The sequence below is a fragment of the Phocoena phocoena genome, chromosome 17 (genome assembly GCF_963924675.1).
Source record: "Phocoena phocoena chromosome 17, mPhoPho1.1, whole genome shotgun sequence".
Taxonomy (NCBI): Eukaryota; Metazoa; Chordata; class Mammalia; order Artiodactyla; family Phocoenidae; genus Phocoena; species Phocoena phocoena.
Window position 1 is genome coordinate 4,396,071 of NC_089235.1, and position 22,653 is coordinate 4,418,723.

The 22,653-nt window shown below is 41.1% G+C and overlaps 1 pseudogene; it reads left to right on the forward strand.

Moving 5' to 3' along the window:
• Positions 1-11,456: 11,456 nt before the first annotated feature.
• On the forward strand, positions 11,457-22,301 carry LOC136137338 (signal peptidase complex subunit 2 pseudogene; annotated as a pseudogene).
• Positions 22,302-22,653: the final 352 nt, after the last annotated feature.

A 22,653-nucleotide genomic window follows, 5' to 3' on the forward strand; every position in this document is an offset into this window, starting at 1 on the left:
AGAGTTGTTCCATGCTATGGATCAACACAGCGTCCTTTCTCTCTGGGTTATGACTTCGGATGACAAATCCTCCCCCCATCTCCCCCTTAATATGTATTTCCTCCCTTCATCCTAAAATGTTTTGAGCTATCGCAGGGTGTTTCTCCTGAGTTATTGCCATGTATGGTATGCCTACTCGAGAGTTACTAAAACAGCTACTCTAAAACATAATTGTTTGTTTAACCCCCCAAACTCCAAAACAGCTTATGATCTTAAAAAAAACAAAACAAAACAAAACAAACCTTAATACAATATCAGTATGATCATGTAACAAATAACCTCTTAAATATACATAAAAACTCTAAATCACTCTTTTCCTTACATCTGAAAAATAATAGATTAAAAATGTATTCTTTTCCCTCAGAAAAAAACTAATGACACAGGAACATTTATTTTTCTTTGCTCCTCAAATTTGTGTTTTAGTAGCTGAGAGCAGATGAAATCTTTTATCACTATATTTAGATGTCAACCAGGCAGGTTGGTGCCATGGCAACAGCTGCACAAAGAAATGTTAGCAGGAGAGACTCTGGCGGGCTGGGAGAGGTGCTTACTTAGTGCTGCTTGAGTGGATTAAAGATAGGCTTGGCCAAGGCCACGTGCCTGGCTTCTCTTGTGTCCCTGAAACAAGGGAAGCACATGAGTGCCACTGTCACCTGGTATCACTGAAGTCCAAGAAACGGCTGAAGGGTGGATACAAACAAGCCTCTGTGCTTTAGTCCCCTCACCTGGATCCAGGCTCCTGTGATCCCCAGTGATGCTGCCTTGGCCTTAAAACATCCTATTAGCCTTGAGTCCCAGGATTGTTTTAGATGATCACTTTATAATAAGATACGGATAAAATAAGTTCATTCCCCTGCACCCGTATTCCATGTGATTCCCACATACTGATCTGAAAGAAGAAGTCACCCAGTCGGCCGTTCTTATTGGGAGCTTGCCTTTGGCCCGATACTGTTTCAGGCGCTAGAGATGGAGAAACGAAAAAGACAAGCAGGGTATGCGTCTTTCCAGCTTCAACTCACTGGGAGAGAGACGGATGATAATATACGACAGCAAATAACAATGCCATATGCGCAAGTGATGTGAAAACTACCAGAAGGCAGTTTTCACATGACGGGGCTGGGATTGTGGGTGGAGGAAAGACTGCCACTTGAGCTGAGACTTGAGTAATGGGAAGACGGACCCCTGAGGATGCAGAGGATGTCTTTCCAGACAGGACAGCAGGGCAAAAGCCACGTTCCAGGAGCAAATACAGGTCCAGTATTGCTGCATCAGGAGAGCGGCAAGCGCCAGGCCTGTGCCAAACCAGCTCGTCTAGGTCCCCTGCGCCCTCTTCAGAAGCCCTCACGTCTTCGAGCCCCCCTCAAACAGGCCCAGGAGCCCCCAGGATGTGGTCTCCCTTGAGACCTAAAAGTAAGCGTGCATGTCTACCAGCAAAGAAAACGGCCTGTTACCATTTCCTTCTTTCTAGAGAGCTCTCAGCAGCTGGACTAAAGCCCAAAAAGGCACTTCTACCCTCAGTGACCATCCAAGCTGCAGCTCAAGTGTCGCAGCTCCTGCTGGGTGACAAGAGGCGCTGCTAGATGGAGGCCCTGCTCTGGCTTTGTAGCCCCCTCCCGTGACTGCTGCTCCTTCCTCTGGACCTTTATCTTGTGCTCACGGGCACCCAGATGGCCCCAGGCCTCGTCGTTGGGTTGTCACAGTGACAGCTACCCCAAAGCTAGGGTGACTACGGAAAAGCTCTTCCTTCATTCTTGGACGTCATTCTTCTTCCCCAGGCCTTGGTCAGAGCACATGGCCGACACCTGGGGACAAACTGAGCACCCGGAAGACAGATACCCACCCTAAACGCATCCTTCACCCTCGAGGACCCTCAGCATCAGGCACCTCAACTTTCTCTTCCTTCGAGGTGAATTCTGTCTTTCCTTTCCAGGAGGTTTTCTTGTTTCTCATGTGATGGTACCGCTATCGGTCTTCCACAGGTGCAGACAGGCCCACATTTGGGAATGAGCGCAGATTGGCTTCAAGGTGGTTCTTTACTTAGGAATACTTGAGGGTTGACCTGCCTTGGACAACTCTCTTCCCAGCACTACTCAAAATGCGCATTATATGGGTGAGCTACGTGGACTGAGACACAGAGTTCCATAACGCTTCTCAGAAATGAAGAGAAAGTCACTAGATGTTAGGACTTTCTCTTCTTGTTTGATTACAGTGGAATTTACAATGATCTGAAAGCTCCACTCCATCACTGTCTCTAGCTTTATTAAGAGGAATTAAAAAAATCTTAGAAATACGTTTTTTCTGGCAAAAGAAAGGGTCTCTTTTGACCCTTGGTCTAATTTCTAGCTAATCTGGTCACAAACGTTTTGGGGGGGGAAGAATACAGAAGGCATAGGAATACGGGTAATGGGACCAAAGACGCACATTTCCTTAGACCAGCCATGCTGCCATATTCTCCATGTCTTAGTGAGGAATACGAATTAAACACCAAAGAATTAATTCTCTTTAAAAAGAGGATGGAACACGTAAGCAGGACACATATGGGGCTACAGTTTGGAAATATATTTTCCAGGTTAAAGTATAATGTGTTTTGTTTCATATAAACTTGCTGTTAAAAAGGAGGAAATGGATCTTCTCTTTGAGATACTGACCCTTAAAATAGTGAGAAATTGTACTTTTTCTCACATTTAATAGCAACTGCAGAGAGTCAGGACATTTGGCAACCAGCTCGAGAAGTATTATGGGATGCCTACTAAGGCGAAAACACCGCGCTAAGACTTTGCAGTGGTTGAGCCCAACCAAGGGCAGAGGCCCATCACTTGTTCATCCACTCAGGGGACATTTATTGACCTCCACTGGGTAGATTACTTCTGAGAGCTGGTATCCAATTTACCGCAGTGTTAATAACACTTTCCAGCAGGGCTTCTTGTGAGAAATAAACGAGGTAAAGTTGCTTAAAAGTACTTGTTAACTAGTTAAATGGTAGGGGATTGGTAATAATCATTCTCCTGTCTTTTCTACTCTTTTCAAGATAAAATACTGACTTGGTTTATGACTCAAAAAACAAAACAAAACTCCCAAACACTGGTTTAGTCTTACTTCCTATGACTTTCAAAACTGGACCTCTATTACACCAATCGTGTGTTAGTTTGCTGGGGCTGGCATTAAAAAGTACCACAAACTGGGTGGCTTAAACAACAAAAGTGTACTGTCTCACAGTTCAAGACGTTAGATGTCCCAGATCAAGGTGTCGGCAGGGTCGGTTTCTTCTAAGAGGGAAGGACTGTTCCAGTCCTCTGTCCTTGGCTTGCGAGTGGCTGTCTTCATGTTCACAGGGCATTCTCCCCGCATCTCTGTGTCCAAATTCCCCTTTTTATAAGGATACACGATGTTGACGGGGGCCCACCCTAATGAATTCATCTTAAGTAATTATATCTGCATCGACACTAATTCCAAATGAGGTCACATTCTAAGATGCTGGGGTTAAGACCTCAGCAGGTGAGTTTGTCAGGGGTGGGAGGGGTGTAGAGGATAAAGAAGGGGACAATTCAACTTATAACAAGTGGTATAGTTTTACTTGCCATGTTGGAACACAGGCTGCTCCTTTCGACTCTCCCGCTCCCTCTGTTCTCCTAAAATCTTTTCCTATTGAAATTGCTCTCATCCTTCAAGTCTGATGCAATGCATACTATCTCCATGTCATTTTTCCTGATTTCTCTAACAGGAGTTGACCATTTTTTTGAATCTTAAATGCACTCACTTTACTTTATTTTTAAAATAATTTTACATATTCTAGTACTTATTTTCTATATGATCTAGCACATAGTACAATTCAATCAATACATACTTTGAATGAACGAAGGTATTTGTGAAGATGTTTTTTCTTCCTAAGTAGGCTGTAGACTCTCAGAATAAAGGAACATGTTTATACTTATTTTTATAACAAATGTTTTTAACACAGACCCTTGTAGGTAGGGTGGATGGACGAAGGAAATACTCAAGGGGGAAAGAGGAGGCTCATTTGAGAAAGAACCCCACTCAGACAGGACCCCAAAAGATGACAACACTTCCTTAGTAGCTTTGCACAGAACAGAAGCTAGTTCTTAAGCTTGTTAGCTTTGAAAACTGATTCAGGCAGCAAATGGGGAGTGGTTTCATCTTTAAAATAAACACATGCATGAGGTCGATGGATAAAATCAGAAGATCGATTTATTAATTCACAATGAGAAATGAACTGTCATAAAAGCTGAAGGGCAATGTCTCTTGCTTAGACCTATGCGGGAAGCCAGATATAATCAGAAGTTTGCTGGGCGAGCATGGAGCCAGATCAAGGGAAAATCAATAAGAGATTTCAATATTTAATGACATCAGACTATGGTAGTTTGATGCATCTATCTCCACAGTCATGATCACCCTGCCAGTGGAATAACTTTCTCGAGTCTGTTGGCTAAATGAACAGTCAGTACCAATGTTTGAATCCTCGGCCATTCTTTCTCTGTGTGAACTCGTTATCTTGTTTTATAATCTTCCGGGATCGCACCTTCCTTTTAATATCCAAATAAAATTCTTTATGGCTCCCATATAGTGTGGTTATACAAAATGCAGTCATTTCTCAAATATTGCTGAGAATTTCTTGTCCTAGTTTCCTAGTTGTTATTCATTATCTCTCACTCCAAACTACTGCTCCTAGGACCCCCCTCCCCATCACTTCTTGGCATCTTACTACTCTCTCTGTATGTTGTTTAATCTCTCACTGGTCTACTTAATCCCAGCACCTGCATATAATCTTCTCTTTGTTCCCCAGAGGAACACTTGATTGTACTGGTTAACTAATTTGCTACATTTTTTTTCTGTCACTTTTTAAAATGTTCTCCATTTGAGTGTTTTAAATTAATATGAAGAGACCCCTTGGCTCAGGGGACAGCAACATCTGGGCAACCACAGACAAGCCCCTTGGGATAGAAGCTTCTCACTGACCCCACTTATTTTGAAATTCTTTAAATGAAGTGTCAAATCATCCCAGTAAAAATGTTTCAAATTGACAAAGTATCTCTGAGCTTCCTGCCTGATGCCTTCAGAATGTAGTCAAATCATCCTAGCTTTCCTTTTCATTAGCCACCAGGCGTATGTACTTCATTTGGTTTCATGGATCCTGACACACTTTAAAAAACATTTTCAACGTGAATTTTTGCAAGTTGCTCTAAAGCTTAGAAGAAACCTCAGCTTTTTTTTTTTTTTTCTCAAGAGAGTGGTCAATTTATTACAGAATGCTAGGGTTGTTACACACTTAATATTGTAGAGTGAAATCAGTAATAAATGGGCCCAACAGTGACTTTACTTCACTAGTTATTATAAACAGCCTTTAAAAATTTGGGAGGTCTTAGTTTTATTACTAAATCAACTTTTATAATCTTGTAGATGGAAACATTTGGCCTGTCAAGACTAGGCTAGACCGGCGCTCAGGCTAAGCTGCTCCAAACCTGCATCTCCATCCTCTTTCCAGAATGGTACACGTCTTACCCAGACTCCCATTTCTCCCCCTTATATTTTAACTAGCAAACTGTTCAAGTTCTTTTTTAATAGATGATGTGTGGCTTTCAAATTGAGCTGGTTCACAGAGCTCAAAATTTCTGCACTTGATATTTTGCTGTTGGGAGGCGCTGTGCTGTTATGACAGTCGTGTGACTTGAAGCCACACAGACAGAAAGCAGTGGGACCTGGTGGGATAATAATGAGTTGGGGCCAGGCAGAGCATCTCTTAGAGTCCTGACTTGGTAGCCATGGGACACTGGGCAAGTCTCTTAACCACCATGAGGCTTAACTTACTTACCTTTCCAATGAGAAATAACACAACTTACAGGGTTATGTAAGCAGTAAAAGGACAGTGTCTAGCATAGTAATGGATGTTTAATGATTAGAAGCCCTTAGTATTGTTTTTCTATTTTATGTGTCACTTATCACATTTGTAAATGTGGGACAATTATTTAACTTCTCTGAGTCTCTTTATGCCCAATGGCAAAATGGAGAAAAGAATATCAACCTCACAGGAATGTTATGAGGATTAAATGATAAAAATATGTACAGTGACATTCAATACATATCTGTTCATTTTTCTCGCCCTCTTTTCTCCTGTCAGTAATTTGTTCTGGTTCCTCTGAACCAGTGAACAGTTTAGATTGAACTTTTGATTGGAAGAACTTCATGCTAAGGGTGTTTGTGTCTTCATTTTAGGTGGCATGTCATCTGCCCGTACACTCCAGAAGTGAAAACAACTTATGTATTGAGTTGTGGTTTTCTCGATTTTGAAAGCACCTCTTCCTTTCTGATGAGAGGTCCTGGCGTTTAGAACCTTGCCTCATAGCAGCTCTCACTCTGGGCAGAGTTGGTCAAGGATGCCCCTCTTGGAAAGGCCTCCAAGCTCTCAAGTTTATTTCACAAAGAGAGGGGGTTGGAGCTTATGACTCAGCTTCACGCAAAGTCAGCTCTTTTTCTTAGAATGGAAATTTTGTTTTGCTTCTCCCAGGGTACAGGTGAGAGTTCCATCCTTGCTAACCATGCCGGAACCTCCTGCTGGTGGATGTGTTCTGGGTGGAAGCAGTTGTCTCTGTTCTTTTGCAAACATTGGATGTAGAAAGCAGGCAGGGCTTTGGCATTTGAAAAAGGTGCTGTGAGGGAGACACCCACGAATGCAAGGGAACTGCTATCTGTGGCTCAGACCTGCTCAGGGGCAGAACAGACTACTCACCAACCACACTAAAACCCACAAGTGGTTAGTTTTTCCTTTTATTAAAATAAAAGTACTCTTATAATAATTATCAATGTGTTAATAATTTTCTAAAACAGTTTTGGGAGAGGAGTGACATAGCCCAGCGTCTTTGTTGCTTTTGCTGTCAGAGAGCATCGTAACTGTTTCCAGTTTATGGCCAACATAGACTCAGCATAACAGGCAGAGCTGGAACCAGCAGAACTTGACTTTATTTCCAATTCTGGAGTTTACTTATTGGAAGAATGTGAAAAAAGATAATGATACGTGTACACTCCAGCAATAACAAGACTTAGATTCTCAGAGCTATGGTCACTGAGAGGGAACGTGAGGCTCGGTCGGATCATGTGTGCACGGAAAACTCCTCACAAGACCCAACAGCATTCGCACGACAGACCGTGCTTGCATCTCATCTTGTTTAATTAGGAAATGCAACTGGAAGTTGAAGTCTGGGAATTTAATAGATCCATTTCACACTGCTCTCAAAAGGTCCCAGGGCGATCTAGTTGCAAACAGCAAAATGCTTTACCTCTTACAGACCTTATGATTTATTTATAAGAAAACAAAAGAAGATATTTTGGTACTTACTCTGTGTTATTTCCACAGGTGCTAAGGTGGTCTGCTAGCGTTAATATGTGCATTATTGTCAAATTTTTAATTATCTAGCCTTAATTTTATTACTTTTTTGAAAGGAAGTGAATCATTGCCACCTGCTTATAGCAAATTAAGTTACAGACCATGTGCTATTAAAAACCTTGAATAAGTTTAACAAGTAATTCTTAAGGAGGACAGATACTGCAGATTTGGTCTGAATTATTTTGAGACCTCCCAGAACAAAAAAGGGCTTTTACTGACTTTACCACCAAATCATAGAAGAAAAATTTGTATTTTATTGTCTCGTATTGTGTACAACGGTATCTTGTTATGATTTAAGTAATTAGTCTGGTATTAGAAGTATCTGATTAATTCGGATACATCCAAACCAGTGGGAACAATAATTATGCAAAAGAAGCACGAATAATTAAAAAGGAAAACTTGTGAGGATCTCGTTCTAGAGCTTCTCAAAGTATGTGTTCTAGAACCAGCTTTTTGTGCAGAGCAGTGTCTAGGAGGGAAGAGTTAAGTACAAAATCACATGGTAGACGTCTCAGTTTAATCCTAATCTAAATGATACTCAACTCCCTAACCACAAATGAATACCTACGCTCATTATTACGTAGATACGGTTTGGCCAAAACATTCATTTGGATTTCAATCTCCTTTTCAATTAGAAATCCAGGAAAGCAGAAGTGTAGACGCCTTGCCACTAAGACACCAATACTGGCAATCAAGTGAGACTTACACCCCCGTCACGGATATAGTGTCAGTCAGTTTCAATCTGGTCACATGTTAGCTGTTGTTATGTGAGAACTGCCCTTTGCAGGAAAGTCTCTTTACATTTTCCTTATGCTACTCAAAAATGGCGATATATTTAGACTATATTATCCAGTCAAAATACACATATTTATTTATTACAGCAATTTCTTTTGGGTCTTTAAGTTACTGTCTGGTATAAGTTTGGCCCCCAAAAGAAACATAAATTTTCTAAAACAGCTCATTTCTCCTACACGCCTGTCTTTCTGATTTAAAGTAGGAGCGATATAAGCAATGGAAAGAACACTTTCTATTGGGGGTTCTGCCGCCTATAGAAATGCTTGATTGAAAAAAGTAAAATATATTTCCTGAATTTTTTTTTTTTTGGTTATCACAGTTTTCATAATGAAAACAATTTTCTCTTACACTTATTATATCCTGATATAATTTGGTCAGAAAGCACATAGAAAATATGTCTAAAGGTTCAAGAAGAATCAGTTCAAGAATGTGGAAAGTTTTGGCTAAGTACCTCTGATTTGAGGGGATGTCTGCTGCCAGATAGATGGAGTAGAAATACATTTCTATATTCCTGCCACTAAATACAACAACAAACCCTGGACATAACATGTATAACAAGTATAAGAAGACTCTGACAGGTGAGAGAAGAAGTCAGGCTGACTGGGACGACCAGGACCCAAAGAACAATGTGGAGGTGGACCCTCTTGGCTTTTCTTTTTGCCTCATGTGCCCCAGACAGAATGCTGGAGAAGCTACAGCCTGGCAATGCCAGTGGGCGCAGACAAAAAAAAAAAAGTCCCAATAAAAGTCCTGCTCTCTCTCTAGCCAAATGACCAAAAAAGGAGAAGTCTAGAAAGACAAAAAATCTTTTAGGCAATAACCAGTCTCCTCTGGCCAAACCCCACAGAATGAAGTGTGGCTGCTTCTCCACCACCGCTGTGTCCCAGAGGAGACATTCTCTGGGCTGTAGTAAGATGCCCGATCCCATGGACAGGATGATATCTGACCATGATGGAATCAAACTAGAAATCAAAAGCAGAAAGTAGAAGGAAAATCTTCAAACTTTTAGAATCCAAGCAACACACTTCTAACTCAGCCATGGCTCAAACAGGAAGTCTGAGGGGTAAACTAAAATTACATTTAAGTGAACAAAAATAAAAACACAGAATAGCAGCAAATTTCGTGGAGCACAGGTAAACCAGATGCTGAGAGGGAACTTGATAGCATTGAATGCCTACATTAGCAATGAGGAGAAGTCCTGAATCAATCATCTAAGCTTTTACCTAAAGAACCTAGAAATAGAAAATCAAAATGAACCCAAGCAAGCAGAAGGAAAGAAATAATAAAAAGCACAAATCGAGGAAGTTGAAAATAGAAAAAAATATATAGAAAATCAATGAAACAAAACCCTGTTTATTTGAGAAGTCAATAAAATTATCAAATAAGAGTGATAAAGAACGAAAAGATAGAAGACACAAATTAATAACGCCAGGAGTGAAGCATGGAGCATCACTATAGACTTCAAAAATGTAATAAGAGAACACTGTACACAGCCATACATACACAAATTTGACAACTTAGATGAAATGGACCTATTCCTCCAAAGCAAGAACTACTACAACTTACCCAATGTGAACTAGATAATTTGAATAGCTCTGCCACTATTAAGGAAATTGTATTTGTAATTAAAAACCTTCCAAAAAAGATATCTCCAGACCAGATGTTTTCACTAGAGAAGTCTATGAAACATTTAAAGGAAAATAAGCTCCAATGCTACACAATATCTTCTAGAAAATAAAAGAGGAAACACTTGCGAATTCATTTTATGAAGCTAGTGTTATCCTGATACCAAAACCAAAGACAGTACAAAACAAAACAAAACAAAACAAAAAGCATCATAGACCAATAGCACTCATGAATATAGACAAAAAATCCCTAATAAAGCATTAGTAAATATAATTCAGCAATATACAGAAAGAATTTTATACCTTGGTCAAATGTGATTTATTCCAGGAATGCTAGGCTGATTCAATATTTAGAAGGCAATAAGGCAGTCCACCAATATTAACACAAAAATCATGTAATCCTATCAATTGATGCAGGAAAATCATTTGACAAAATTCAACACTAATTCATGATTGAAATCTCAGAAAACTAGGAACAGATGGTAAGTTCTTCAGCTTGACAAAGAACAGCTACAAAGAACCTGCAACTAACATGATATTTAATGGCAAAAATTTGAATGCTTTCTTCCTAAGGTCAGGAAAAAGCAAGGAAGACTGTTCTCCTCACTGTTATCAAATGTAACAGAAATTCTAATTACTTCATAAGGCAAGAACAAGAAATATAGATGTACAAATTGGAAAGGAAGTGGGTAAACCCCTCCTTATTCATGCATGGCATGATTTTATATGCAGAAAACCCCAAGGAATCTACAAAAATTTTTTCGAACTAATAATTGAATTTAGCAAGGTCACAGCATACAAGATCAACAGATGAAAAACAATTGTATTCTATATGCTAGCAATGAACATGTGCAGGTTGAAATTAAAAATATAATACCATTTGCAATACCTCCTAAAACAGTGGGAACATACATATGTGTAAACCTAACAAAACATGTATAAGACTTACTTGCTGAAAACTACAAAACACTGATGAAAAAAACAACAACAAAGAAGATATAAATAAATGGGGAGAAATATCTGTTCATACACTGGAAGACTCTACATAATAAAGAAATCAATTCTCCCTAAGCTGATATCCTGGTTTAGTGCAATTCCTATCAAATTCAGAGCAAGATTTTTTTGTAGATATAGAAAATATTATTCCAAAATAATATATGGAAAGGCAAAGGAACTATAGTAGTTAAAACAATTTTGAAAAAGAAGGAGAAGGTGGGAAGAATCAGTCTCCCCAGTTTTAAGCTTATTATGTAGTTACAGTAATCAAGACTGAATGGTTTCAGTGAAGGATAAACACGAGAGTCAGTGGAAGAGATTAGAGGATGAGGGAATAGCCCCACACAAAGACACCCAACTGATTTTTAGTAAGGGTGCAAAAGTGATGCAGTGAAGGAAGGAAAGCCTTTTCAACCAATGGCGTTGGAGCAATTAGACACCCATAAGGAAAAAACCTCATGGTCTAGAGTTGCACTAAGAGTTCTCACATGTGAAAAACCTGATCCATAAAAGAAAATAAAAGGTAAATCAAAGTTTAAAATTTTTGCTTTGCAGGAGATCCTGTTAAGGCGATGAAAAGGGGACAAGTAGGAGGGGAGGGAGACGCAGAGGCAAGCAAGATGGCAGTGACAGCTGCTCAGTGCGGGAGAACCGGTGGTGGCAGTAGTAGGGCTGGCGGTGTCCAGCTGTGGGACAGGCAGTAGCCGCAGCAGCTTGCTGGATAAGTGGAAGATTGATGATAAGCCTGTAAAAATTGACAAATGGGATGGATCCGCTGTGAAAAATTCTTTGGATGACTCTGCCAAAAAGGTACTTCTGGAAAAGTACAGGTATGTGGAGAATTGTGGTCTCACTGACCGTCGCCTCACCATCTGTACCATCTCCTGTTTCTTCGCCACAGTGGCTTTGATCTGGGATTATATGCACCCCTTTCCAGAGTCCCAACCTGTTTTGGCTTTGTGCGTTATATCCTATTTTGTGATGATGGGGATCCTGACCGTTTATTCCTCATATAAGGAGAAGAGCATCTTTCTCGTGGCCCAAAGGAAAGATCCCCCAGGGATGGATCCTGATGACATCTGGCAACTGTTGTCCAGTCTCAAAAGGTTCAATGACAAATACGCTCTGAAGCTGACCTTCATCAGTGGAAGAACAAAGCGGCAACGGGAAGCCAAGTTCACCAAGTCCATCGCCAAGTTTTTTGACCACAGCGGGACACTGGTCATGGACGCGTATGAGCCTGAAATATCCAGGCTTCGTGACAGTCATGCCACTGCAAGCAAAATAAAACAGCCACTTCCAAAAGCAGCCATCTTTTGGCTGGATCATGCTGAATTAAAGGGTGAGGGAGAAAGCAACGGAGAACTTAAGATGGATAAAGTAAGAAGTGTAAAAAATGTCCATTTTGTCTTGAAATTTTAGTCCATTCTGGATAAATATAATTTTCTAGCTCAGTTATGATAAGTTGTAGCTCCGATATCTAGCTATAGCCTCTTTGGTCTGATGATTGCATTGTTTTGATTTGCTTTTCTGGAAAAGCAGTTTTGCTAAAAGCTGTACAGACTTTCTCCTCCATACCTAGCAGTACTTTATATGGTATAGCTTTGTGCCATGCAGCATTTGAAGACTCAGTTTTTAAAACTGTTAACCTGTTGCTGACTTTATTGTGTTAATTCCCATTTCAACAGCTGTTTCCCTTAATTCAGGATGCAACTTCCTGTGTATGACAGTTTTCCTTCACACACCATTTTTGTGGGTGTGTATATATTCGACTTGGGGAGAATTGGGGGAAAAAACATAGCTCTTTAATTTGTTTAAAAGAGACTTTCTGCCTGCTACATTTTGTGCTCTTAACCAATTAAAGAAGCCAATGGCATTTTTAGTTTTATCTTGTCTGTTTTCCACTAGTATATCCCTGTTGATTTGCTTGTGCCCTTGATTAACTGTCATTTTCTAAAATTTTTTTCAGTAAAACGAAAGGAGATGTGAAAAAAAAAGACAATGAAAAGATAAGCTACAGACTGAAAAGATACTTGCAAACCGTATATCTGTTAAAGGACTAATATCTAGACTCTATAGAGAACTCTCAAACTCAACAGAAAAAAACAAACAAAAAATCCAAATAGAAAATGCAAATCCCATGAAGAGACATTTTATTGAAGGCGATATATATGGAGAGCAAGTAAGGACATAAAAGGTGTTCAACATCACTAGCCATTATGACTACAATGAAATATCACTGCACAGTTGTTAGAATAATTAAACTTAAAAAACAGTGACAATACCAAATGCTGGTGAGGACACAGAGAAACTGGATCTCTCTTACACTGCTGGTGAGAATGTAAAATGGTCCAGTCGTGTTGGAAATCAGTTTGACAGTTTGCTAAAAAAAAAAGACAAAACTAGACATGCACTTCCCATATGACCCAGTAATTGCCCTTCTGAACATTTATTTATGAGAAATTAAAACTATGTCCGCACAAAACCCTATATATATATATATTTTTTTTTTTCTTTTTTTGCAGTACGTGGGCCTCTCACTGTTGTGGTCTCTCCCGTTGTGGAGCACAGGCTCCGGACGCACAGGCTCAGTGGCCATGGCTCACGGGCCCAGCCGCTCCGCGGCATGTGGGATCTTCCCGGACCGGGGCATGAACCCGTGTCCCCTACATCGGCAGGCGGACTCTCAACCACTGCACCACCAGGGAAGCCCAAAAACCCATATATTCTTGTTCATAGCAGCTTTATTTGAAATAGCTCCAAACTGGAAACAACAAAAATGTCCTACACTAGGTGAAGAGTTAAACAAACCCGTTCCATGGAATACCAACCTGCAATACAAAAGAATGCACACAGGGCTTTCCTGGTGGCGCAGTGGTTGAGAGTCCACCTGCCGATGCAGGGGACACGGGTTCATGTCCCGGTCTGGGAGGATCCCGCATGCCACGGAGCGGCTGAGCCCGTGGGCCATGGCTGCTGGGCCTGCGCGTCTGGAGCCTGTGCTCCGCAATGGGAGAGACCACAACAGTGAGAGGCCCGCGTACAGAAAAAAAAAAAAAAAAAAAATGCACACAAATAAAAAGAAATGGAACAACTTGGAGATGTCTCAAGGACATTATGCAAGTGAGTAAAATCCAGTATAAAAAAGCCACTGTGTTATTTCCTGTATGATTCCATTTGTATAACGTTCTCACAATGACAAAACTATGGAGTTGGAGAACAAATTAATGCCGGGGCTTGGGGTGCTGGGGAGGAGGGAAATGAGTGTGACCACAGAGGGTGCCACACGGGAGAACTTTGTGGATAGATTAGCTGCATGTCTTGATTGTGGTGGTGATGACATGAATCTACACATGCAATAACGGGACAGGATCATCCCCACACTTCACACCAATGTCAGCTTCCTACTTTTGATATCATACTCTACACAGGAGGTAACCAGTGGTGGGGGGCACTGAGTGAAGGTACACAGGTCCTCTCTGTGCTAGCTTTGCAATTTCTTACAAATCTATAAATATTTCAAAACAACAAGTTTTTAAAAAAATCCTAACCTGGCTCTGATGTTCTAAGGAAGTCGCTGTATATTTGACACCCTGTGTCACAGAATCAAGGAGCCCTTTAAGTTCGTGTGATCTTTTTACTGAGAAGCCTTCTAGGTTCTGATACCCTTGACTTAGGAATGGCCAATAGAGTCCTACTTGGGCTGAAGAGTTTGGGAACCTCTGTTTCTTCATCATTTTAAAATTCAGAAGAAAGCAACAATGGATACTTTTAGTCTTCTATAAATAAAACACTTCCTCTTTCTTTTAATGGAGACAGATGGATGGAGTCCCTGCTGAATGGCCATTAAGGGGAGCTCTGTCTGGTATATCTCTAGCTGCTCAGAAGACGATAAATGATTCTGGAGCTAATACCATCTAATAGACATCTTTCTCAAAGCACTCCATTATTTTATGTTAAAAAATTCCTGAAAAGCCATGCGTTAATCCCAGGTTTAATAGTAATTAAACTGAAATTAATTTAGTTTTTGTTTTAGGATTAGTATAACTAAAGGAAGCTTATTTTTTACACACTTCAAGCTTTTCTTATGATGCATAGCTAAATGGTACTTGGCAAGTCTCTGTTTCACATTCTTCAATATCCTTTAGTGCTACTTTCCGGTGCCGGTGGAGGGTGCGGCCCAAATCATAAACCTGAAGAAGACCTGACACATCACCCGGCCCAGAGGGCTTGAAACGATGGCCAACAAGTGTTCAGTCTTGGAACATGACTATTTTTTATTGGAGTTCGAATATCTTTTGACTGAGCACAAGATATCCCGCCGGCCACAGCCCAAACCAGGCTCTCTGGGTCACCTCCATTTTCCCAGGATACATCTCCTGCTGGGAATTTGCATGTGAGACTCTTCTTCCTTGTGTATCACTCACATAGGTGAAGAAACAGAACAGAGGCCAGAGGACTTATCGAGGTCACATAGCTAATTCACTGCATAGCTGGACCTGGCCTCAGGCTTTCTGATCCTCATGTACTCCACTGTCCTGTACACCCCACAGGCATTTAAAAAAAAACAAACAAAAACAGGTCCTAGGGAGAGAGCCAGAAACCCCAAAGGTACAGAAGAATTTCTCTGTGCGTCCAGCAACACTCAAAGCGGCAGCCAGCAGGGATCCAGGCCAAGTTCAAAGTGATCTCCTGTCGCATAAGGTGGATCAGACTCTACTGCTAGAAACAGCTCTCTCCCCCCACCCCACTCCCAGTCCAAATTGATTTTGTGCTTCCTGTTTTTCTGTGCTTGACAAAGAAAGCAGAAGTAACATGCTGTCAGTGGAGAGTTGCCAAAAAAACCAAGTGGCCTTTAGAAAAAATCACTTGCTTCAAATTTCCAACAGCAGTTCAAAGTCTCCTTTCAAGTAGACACTGCATTAAGCTAATAATATGCTAAATCATTAAGGTCTTCCCATTTGTCTATTGATTGTTTAAGTAGAACGTCATGACAGAGAGGTGTTGGTGCTATAGAAGTATCAACCCGCCCTGGGTGCGTTCTTCAGCAGGCAACTCTGGTCTACATGTTACCCTAACTCTGAGGTATCGCATGTCATAAGCCATTTCATCGTACACCGAGATGGTCTTTTGGGAACACTGACATTCTAGAAAAATTGAGAAAATATAGGCCACATCAAAAATAATATTAGTAATTATGTATCATTTATTGAGTGGGTTCCCTGAGCCAGAAACAGTGTTGGGAATTTTACCTGTAACATGGCTAAGATGCCAAAGCTATCCATAGGGATTATTGTCTCCTCTGTACATTTGGTGGAATTGAGACTCAGAAAGGTGAAGTTGCTCTGCTAAACTCCCTTGGCTGGTCATGGCCATTATCAGGATCCGGACCAGACCCCGGCTGAGAGGAGGTCCGTGTCTACCTTAGGAATAACTGAGGTTTCCCGAACCAGCTCTCTCTCTCTCTCTTTGACCTCGGGGGTATGGAGACAGGGAGTTACCAGTCTGGGGTCTTCAACTTCCAGTAAAGCGAGTTGTCCTCCAGTTGGTGACCAGGTAAGGGAACACTGGAGGCAGAGTGGGAGTGGGTGCGGCACCACGGGGCCCCCCTGTGAAGTGGTAACAAACATGTAATTCAGACACACACCTGGCATCACCCAGAGCCCTGTGCACACTTATTGGTGATGCGGGCACACCTACCTCTAGTGCAAGTCTCCTGGGAGCCGGCAGTGGGGAGGTGTGTGTGTGGGGGGACGGAAAAAACTGGGATTGGCAGTGTGTACATGTCACTCCCAACTCCCTAACTACCCCTTCCTCCCACCCTTCCCCACCGGTAACCAGAAGTTCATTCTCTAAGTCTGTGAGTCTGTTTCTGTTTTGTAAATAAGTTCATTTGTATCCTTTTTTTTTGATTCTGCATATAAGTGGTTTCATATGATATTTGTCTTTCTCTGTCTGACTTACTTCGTTCAGTATGATAATCTCTAGGTCCATCCATGTTGCTGCAAATGGCATTATTTCATTCTTTTTAATGGCTGAGTAATATTCCATTGTATATATGTACATCACGCTGCTATATTTAAAATGGATAACCAACAGGGACCTACTGTATAGCACAGGGAACTACCCTCAGTATTATGTAACAACCTAAATGGGAAAATTAATTTGAAAAATGATACCTGTAAATGTATGATGGAATCACTTTGCTGTACACCTGAAACTAAAACAACATTGTTAGTCAACTATACTCCAATATATATAAAAAAAAACAACAACTGGGATTAGGAGGCTTACTTGGACACCTAGTAAATAGAATTTCCAAAGCCATAGATCATTTTTAAAAGGCTAAATAAATTACAGAGTGGTTTTCAAGTTGAGATCCATGGCGATGTCTTAACAGACAGGATGCTGAAGAAAGGGGTCAGGTTGGAGACTGGACTTGAAACAGAGCCACGCTGGGTCCCCGACCTCTACAAGCAGAGCAGTGCTGGTGGTTCTTTGCAAATGGAGACAAAGTGCAAGCTTTGTCCTTTAAGGGGAGTGCTCCTTGGGGGGACAAGCTCTGAAATAGTTGTTGGCCTGAAATATTTGGAAACAAACCACAGATTAAGTAAAGACACATTCAGAATTTTCTCATTTATTTGTATCCTTGAACCACTCCGATCCCTTTCTGTCTCTGTCTGCCTCTGCCTCTGCCTCTGTCTCTGTCTCCGTCTCCGTCTCTGTCTCTCCTATTAATTTGATCCTACCACTCACCCCGGCTACGAACCTCCTTCTACATTTCGCCTTCATCGCAGAGCACAGCACACTGGAACCATTACTTCATCTCCATTCGCACATCTCATGGATCAGCTTTCTGTCAGACAAAGGGACGACCTTTGTGTTCCACCCAGTAATTAATAGCGACATTCTTTCAGGCATCAGGGACTAACAGTTTTCTTACTGCCTTTTCTATAATATTATGCTCTGAGCTTCAAAGAGCCTCTCTCATTTTTATGTTATTTTTCATCTTTAATACCTCTTTCTCATCCAGGTCTTCACCCATGAATCCTCCTTATGCAAGGCTCGTTCTTTCTGCATGAAAGTCTGCTCTCTCTCCTGCTTCTACCCCAACCTGTTCTGTTACTATGCTCTGGGCTCTGTTCAAAGTCTTTCTAAACTATCGGTTTCCTATTCTTTCCTTCTTTCTTTCCTCATAACACGAGTTACCTAAGCATTTAGAAATAAAATTTCAAGATTTTTCCCCAGAATTGACTCTCATGAGCTATTTTCCCTAGAGAAGAACAAGGTGCCATCAAAATTAGATAGAAGAATCTAGCGTTGTTTTTCCTTCAGTTCAAGAAACCTTTAGTTGTGTACCTCCCACCTGCTAAGTCATGTGCGGGGCACACAGAGTCGCACAACGCAATTAATCTCTCAGCGCCAGCGACTGTCCCATCACACCTCTTCAGGCTCACTCTCCACAACCTTCTTCCTGGGCTCCCTCCGGCTCAGCCCAGAAACTTCCTCTCTCGCTTTAAAAGAAAAACAAAGCAACAAATACATCCTGAACCACAACCGTTCCCAGAGACAGCTGATGCTCTCAGCTTCACAGCCAATCTTTAAAAAATGATACATTGCCTTTCCTGTCTCCGCCCCTCCATCCCTTATTCAATGTCCTAATCTATTGCAACCTCGCCCATCTGTTGCAGGACACCCATTCAGCTCCTACTTTTAAAAATACAGAACCTACCATTAAAATTCCACTAATTATTCACTCTGCACGTGCACCTGTTTATAAGGCTGTTTTCCTTACCAGACCGCTCCCCATAAGAACAAGGATTATGTTTTACTTAAGTTAAATCATGTTAAATTGCTATCTAAATTGCCATTAACTGTTTTTAACTTACAAAAACAGCAAGTACGGTTCATTCTATTAATACTATCTCTGTATCCTCAGCACCAAATATAGTATGTAGTGCAAAGTTTAGGTTCAATAAATACTCAATAACTGAATTAATACATAAAAAGTCCACGCTTTATGGAGTTATTGAACTGTTTTGCAAACTTTCAACTGACATTGATCTCTCAGAATTTATCTCCTCGTAAATGATTTGTTCTCTAAAGCTTCAAGAATCAAAACATTCTACTGAGAGAAAAAAGTTGTCTATATACTTACAGGCTCTAATATATTATAAATATAATATACATATATTCATAGACATATACTGAAAGTGTATATGAAGCCATGTTATAGATCTCTGAAATAAAACATGTAATTTGTAACTGCTACTATATTACAATCATTAAAGTTGTAGTAAAAATTTGAAACTCATGCTACTTCTTTGTGAAAATTGTTTCAACTTTCATTTGGGTGTGTTACTTTAAAATAAAAAGATGATGCCATCTTTTAGAAGTAGATTCCTGAGATATAGTTAGAGCAATAGCCTATTTTTGTTTTCTTATCACTTAACAATATTTAAGTGTCAGGAGACACTGATTTCTAGCCATTTTCCTAACTTGGGGAATTGACTTCACCTTAAAAATTTCATCTTCAGAAGTAGTAGAGACACAGAAACTTTCTCTCTAATCAGAAACAGATCCTGAAAAAGGCAGGAGGTAGTCTACTTTTCATTCTCTCTAGGAATGCATTTCATTTTTCCTTTGTCTTTGAATTGATAACATTTTCCCAGTTCTTTTTCCAATGACTTGATCACCATCCTGGAAGCTTTTGTTGTTGTTATTCTTGTGACTTTTGTCCTGGAGGCTGTTGAACTGGGAGCACTGCATCACATTACCTTGTATAGTAGCATATCAAATGTATCCTTTAAGTAAGCAGGAATTGTTGAAGGAAAAGTATCCAGCACAGATCTCTGGAGAAATGGCAGGCTTTATGCAGGTGGGAAAATCATTGCCCTGGTAAGGAAGCAAGTCTCCTCGTGGGATTCCACTCCTGCTTACGCCAGAAAGATCCAGAAGTGTAATAGAATGAACCCTCCCGGCTGTGCATCCCTGAGGTGGGAAGCACAGACCCAAGTGGATTTCTTTGTACATCTGCGAAACGGTGTGAGAAGCGTAGTCTCCTAGCCAAAGGAGACTTTGGATAAGGGGGAAGGAAACTAAGCATTATTACGCAGATACTGCATCTTATACACCTGTACACATCCACTTGTATATAATGTTGGGTGAAATGAGGTAACCCAGGTTCGAAGTTCGGCTTTGGCAAGAAAGGCCCAAATGGCCAGGCTAACGTTCAAAAATGCTTATAATCATGCAAATTTCACATTCGCAAAAGGTACGTTGATTCTGATTCATTTCAAAGGAAAGAAAGAACCCAACCTCCTAAAGGGTAAAATGTGTATGGAAAACTATATGGTGGAAAAATGAAAGAGTTTGAAGCCAGATGAGGTAGATTAGAGTTGAATGCAGTGACTTTGGGCAAATGGCATGAGTCCTGGGCTGTGGCTTCCTCAGATGGAAACAGAAATAAGAATTCTTGCTTCTCAGGGTTATTGAGAGCATTGAAAGCACTGAACATTTGAAAGTGTTCTGTTAATGTAAAATGTGAAACAAATGCTAACTATCTTAACTTCTCCTTCCTGGGGAAGGTGTTAGCAGTCTTTGCATAAGTGCCTGCCTCTTAGCACCCTGAGAGCTGCCTGTTATCTTCTCCCCGGACCTTGAAAGAAGGGGAGGCAAAGCACAAAGAGTGGGGCTGGAGAGTCAGAAAGACCTTAGTTCAAATCACGGCTCCATCACTGAGGAACAGGTGCATCCTTGGGAAGTTACCTACTGGGGGGCTGCAAGACAGCGTGTGTAGGGTTTAGGTGACCTGGCTCTGTATTTTCAGTTTCATCTCTATTTCATCTCTATCACGTAGCAGTCTTGTGACCTTGGGGAAGTTGTCCAATCTCAATTGACACTTCTATCAAATGGGGATAGAGAAGACTATTTCTCATCGTATAGAGAGGAATAATAATAAAGGCGAATATTTATCAGTTCGTGTTTTGGGAGTGTGAAATAGAATATGGACAGGCAGACCCTTGCGTTATGCTGAGATGGCCTGAGAACACTGCCTGCCTAAAGCCAGCACACAGAGAAGGAACTTGGACAAACTACTTAAGTAAATGCTCCTTCCCTTGTGTTGCCTGTGAGTTAGTTACTAAAACACTACCCCTGAAGGAGACACGTAGGAGAGAGCTCATTTATGCTTCTGAAGTGAATAAATAAGTTTGATCCTTAAAGCTCACCAGACAATCTGGTGTGTAGGGAGCTTGGGAGGACTTTCAGCAAATACGCAAACTTCCCCATCTCCCCCATCTGCGAGAAAAACAGTCACATGAAGGGTCGGACATTTCCAGAAAGCTCCCCAGGCTAATTCCCACACTACGTGGGCTACCTACAAAATGGGCATAGAGAGGAATAAGGCTTTTAAAGATACTCACCTCTAGACGCCTAAACGTGAGTTGTCTTCAATGACCCCCGTGACTGCCTTCACAGATAACGTTACGGTGTCAGGACACTGGACAGAAGTCCCAGTGATTGTAAACCCTGCAGATCCTTCTCAGTCCCCAGGAAAACGGCAGGAGATGAGGTTTTCTTCTCAAACAATGGGATAGAAAGCCAATTACCATCATGGAGCTCAATTCTGCTATTTGGGACCCAAAGGGACGGTTTTATGTTATTCATGAAGGAGAGATGGCATCACCCCCAGACCAGGAAGGGTCCCCCAGTGACAGGCAGAAATACCCTGCTCTGTTCGGGATGGAGGGTGAAGCCCGAGCGAGAGCATGGTTTGTGGTAGAAAGAACTGGAACGGCAAGCCATCTCCCGCCTGGAGGTCCAGTTCTGCTTTTCCATGTCATCCAAGGCCAGGGGATGAAATTAAGCCATGTGTGCTGGACTTTAACACTGTCCATACATAGAATAATGTCAATATAAATTTAAATTTCCATCATCTGATCAATTTTTAGTCATACTGGTTAGTTCTTTGACTCCCTCTGAGGACTGTAGAGAAATGAATGTTACAAGACACATACAAAGCTTGTCCCCTCTCAGACTGTCCTTTTGCCCAGCCCTGCCTGCTGGGTCCCCTCTGAGGCCTGGGGTGATCTGGGGATCTCTGGCTCGGTAGCTGGAGTTTGCATCAGCTCCCACTGGAATCAGACCAGTTCTCGCAGTGGATTTCGGCCACCACGTCATTTCTACAAGATGTTAAAAGTGCCAAAGCCCAGAGTCTAACGGACCTCTGCAGTAGCCGACCCCCCATGTGCATCAAAGAACCTCGTATAGTAGTGTCTCCCCAGCAAAGGGGCTCTTCCCAGGACCCCACCTGTGTCACCTTCCAGAGCTGCTGCCTTTGTCCGCTGGACACAGAGACAGTGCCAGAGGAGGTGGACATAGAGACAGTGCCGGAGGAGCAAGGACAAGATAGAGAAGAGGGAAGAGAGAAAAGGAGAGATGCATTTTAGTCTCTGTCTATATCAGTTATCAAGATTCGATCATCAGTGAATTTTATCTTATTATTTTACTCTATTCTATTCTATTCTATTTTTTTGCCTGGGAGAAGTTCTTTTGTAAATTTTACCCATCATATTCTTTAGTAAAATTTATGGTATTCTTTTTTTAATTAAAGATTTTTTTTATTGAAGTATAGTTGTTTGACAATATTGTCTTAGTTTCAGGTGTACTGCAAAGCGATTGGGTTGTGTATATATTCTTTTCCATTATAGGTGATTACGAGATACTGAATACTGTTGTACTGAAATACAAGAATCCCTGTTGTTTATCTATTTTATATCTAGTGGTGTGTATCTATTAATT